The following is a 4,112-nucleotide window of genomic DNA, read 5'->3' on the forward strand; positions in this document are numbered from 1 at the left end:
AAAAGTGACTCATTAGAGAAAGGGAGTGCTAGTAAGACATAAATATCACATGATTTTTTCACAAAAATATTCGGAAGGGGAGGAGGAAAAGAAGCAGAGTGAGTCGTTAGCTAAAATTGAATATCAATAAAAAAAAAATAGATATAGAGTGATCCTAGAATAAATATAGTAAAATCTAAGCTACATAGAATTTTCACTGGAAACGTATTAAACAAATATGTAACACCTGTTGTACATATTAATTTTGATGTAAGTGCAGAGTAACTACGCATGCTGTATAAATCAGATACGTTTTAATGCATATTATATTCGATTGTGACCTAAAGGCTGCAACTCACATTTTCAGGATGTTCAAAATATGCAAGATATTATAACTGCCAAAGAGTGGACGAAGGTGCAGGTTGGTTTAATTCCAAAAGGAGTCAGTTTGGCCTTAAGAATAGAAAAAGTCAGCCGTATTAAAGAAAGGATCAAAATATTGTTTCCAATGTAGTGACAGCAAAAGTAAACAATCTGGTCCTGGCTTTGTGTCTTTTAGTAAGGCACTTTTAACACATTGCCCCAGTCGATTTATACCAGGCCAAAGTTTGTTTGCTTATTTTCGGGGTTTCACGGGGCTAGTGACACTATAAGATAAATTCAGTTCCAGTAGAAAAGAATACGAAAGAACAGTCAAATGAAGACCAAGCTAACAAGGATCATAAAGGAAGTAAAAAAAAACGGGATTAGCTCAGATATCAGTGGGGTTTTTTCTGTTAGTTATCTAATCTGAACCGATTTTAAACCGACACGGTCAAGGTGGCATGTCATAACGAACATACCTAATGAATGATAAAGAAAAGAAAGAAATAAGATAGTGCAATGGAGAGGAATTTAATTAGGAAAAATGGAAAATACCATTGAGAATGAGGTTATAAATAATAAGTTGGATTTCGATTTCGAATTAAAAAAATAAAAGTATGTATATAACCTTTTGATCACGATAAGGACAAATTTCAAGTTAAATAAGGATAAACATAAAGTGTATGTGCATAAGACTGAGGATAAGATTGAATATTGTAAGGCAAGGATTTAATTGGATTAATGCGATGTGTACATATATGCAGGTCTGACATCCGACTCACTTATGGGGCTAGTTTAACATTGTTGTAAGGGAAAATATTTTGCGTCATTTTTTGAGATTTCCATTACAACAATGAGCCCATAAGGAATTGGGTTATCAGACCTGCAAACAAGGCAACGTTGGATAAGGGTAACGGAGGAGAAATAATACATGTTATTATTGGGATGATGAGGGGACATTCAAATATAATATTACACCACAGAAGGCAGTTGCTTAGTTGCTTGTGTGGCGGAAAGGTGGGGGGGGGGGGGGGGGTCTTTGGCTCCTGGGAGAAGGGGGGGGGGGGTGACGAAATGCAATATTACACTTTATGAGATAAACAACCAGTTGCTTAATATTATACTATTTCCAAAGAGGTAAACACATTAGATTTATGGAAACGGTCTTACATAAAACATTACAATAACCTGGAAATAGTTTCTGCTACATTCAATTTGAAGTGTTTTGCAATTTCAACCATTCAACCACGGCCTCAAACTACAAAACTGTCAACTGCATAGACAGCTGCGTCCTAAAAAATGGGAACAATGTTGATTACGAGGGGAATGAATTATAAGACATTGTACAGGGCTGTTACAAAAGATATTGAGAATATAATCAATGGGTTTAAGGGGGAATTGATAAAGGTACAATAAGTTGCAACGGAGTCTATATTAACTTATTTTGGGTTCGAAATTTAAAAGAAAACAATTTCTGAGTCTATAACTTCACCAGAAATCCTACTTCCCCATCCTCAACCCTTACTCCTCCAGTCACCACAAGCCTTTCTCCTCTAGCCTCAACCCTTACTCCTCTAGCGACCACAGGCCCTACTCCTCCAGCCTCAACCATCCATCGAGCCGCCGCAAGCCCTTCACCTCCAGCCTCATCCCTTACTCCTCCAGTGACTGCAGGCCTTACTTCTCCAGCCTCCATCATTACTCATCGAGTAACTACAGGCCCTCCTTCTCCAGCCTTAACTATTACCCATCGATATATGTTTAGATAAGATCAAGACCAAGGATAAAGTTTCAATTGGGTTAAAGTAAAGATAATGCTTTGACTTGATTTGGGTATCAAAAATGATATTTTGATTTCTAAAACGATAATAGGGATATGAATTCCATTCCCGACATTCTAATGACCATTCTATATTGTTTCCCATTCAGTGACCAATCCCGACAGCAATATTGGTCCCGATAACTCTTACCATTCCGATAGTCTGAGTATTTATTTATGAACCTGGTAGCGATAATTCAAACTGTGTCTCAGAAAGAAGCAGAAGCTTTTAATGGTTTCGTGTCATACTACTCTTGTTTGATGTCCTATCGGTCGGGGAACTCATTGCTGCATTCGTGTACAGCCGCAAACATGCCTAGCTGACTTTTGACAATGCATCGCGAAACCAGATGTTTGCGGTCTCGAGTTCTTTGCCGCAGCGTGTACACACGCGACAATTGTGAAATCCCCACGGATGTAGTGTGGCCACTGTTAAACAGGTCCTAGATCTTAGTCTGCTTGCAGTAACCCAGTCCATCCTCTTGCTGATACAGAAGCCTGGCAACCTCTCTCCCATTTCCCCATGAGGGACCAAATTTTTCCAAGACGGCTTCCATTTCGTATGTTCAACCCCGTCCGGAGTCAGGAAATCTAATTACAGGAGATGTCGGGACAGGCTTTGGCTTGTTGTAAGGGCACCGTCCATTATGCGTCTGAGATGGGTTTTCCGCAATTTTCCTGTTTTTGTTTTAAAGGGTTTTACGGCGCTTGCAACACATTTAGGTTATATCAGCGCTTTTCCTATCTAATAACTCGTTTGATAAATTCAAAGAATCGTATATTATTATCCTCCGAGAAAAGACAACAATATAGATCTATTGGCTATTAGACGATTCTTTGATTTCTTTGTATAGATACATGTCGCATCCACAGAATCTGATTTTAAAATGGTAATATTATTACTGAACATTATTTCTCAAAGCAAAGTCAGAAATAATTATATATTAATTATGGATATGATTTGAGGCTTAAACAAAAATATATGAATTATTCCTTTTCAATATATTCCTGGCACCACTTTTAATTTCTTCTTTTTCTTCTTCTTCTTCTTCTTCTTCTTCTTCTTCTTCTTCTTCTTCTTCTTCTTCTTCTTCTTCTTCTTCTTTTTCTTCTTCTTCTTCTTTTTTCTTCTTCTCTTCTTCTTTCTTCTTTTTCTTCTTTTCTTCTTCTTCTTCTTCTTCTTCTTCTTCTTCTTCTTCTTCTTCTTTCTTCTTCTTCTTCTTCTTCTTCTTTTTCTTCTTCTTCTTCTCTTCTTCTTCTTCTTCTTCTTCTTCTTCTTCTTCTTCTTCTTCTTCTTCTTCTTCTTCTTCTTCTTCTCTTTTCTTTCTTCTCTCTCTTCATCATTTCTCATTTTACTATATATCATCACCATATCATTATCATTATTATTATTATTATTATTATTATTATTATTATTATTATTATTATTATTATTATCATTATTATTATTATTATTATTATTATTATTATTATTATTATTATTATTATTATTATTATCATTATTATTATTATTACTTGTTTATAAATAACTAGGTTGCCTTCACTTTCTAATGCTTGCATAAATGGGTTATTATTGTTTTCACTTGCAATAGGCCCTAAAGACAAATTTCCCCTCGGGGATGGATAAAGGCAATTTTATTTGATTTATTCATTTAACTGAACAATACATTTTAAAAATTAGGCAGATCAAAGTTTGATTTTTAAAATGAAAAATGAAAATAGTTCGGCTTGGATCCTTCTTCTTTTTTCGTCCCATAGATGTAACTACAAAACAAAGCCTTGCAATACAAAGCAATATAAGATTGCTGTATACAGTAATAAAACTCGGTATTTATTTATGAAAGTTACAAGTTAAGGAACAGGCACTGGTGTAAGATAAAGATCTGAAAAAGTATGTATGCAACAGTACTGGACAAAAGAGAGAGAATTTAAATGAAAAAAAAAATATCTA

Source organism: Berghia stephanieae, chromosome 1 (assembly GCF_034508935.2).
Source record: "Berghia stephanieae isolate SIO BIC M18660-M18661 chromosome 1, UCSD_Bste_1.3, whole genome shotgun sequence".
Classification (NCBI taxonomy): domain Eukaryota; kingdom Metazoa; phylum Mollusca; class Gastropoda; order Nudibranchia; family Aeolidiidae; genus Berghia; species Berghia stephanieae.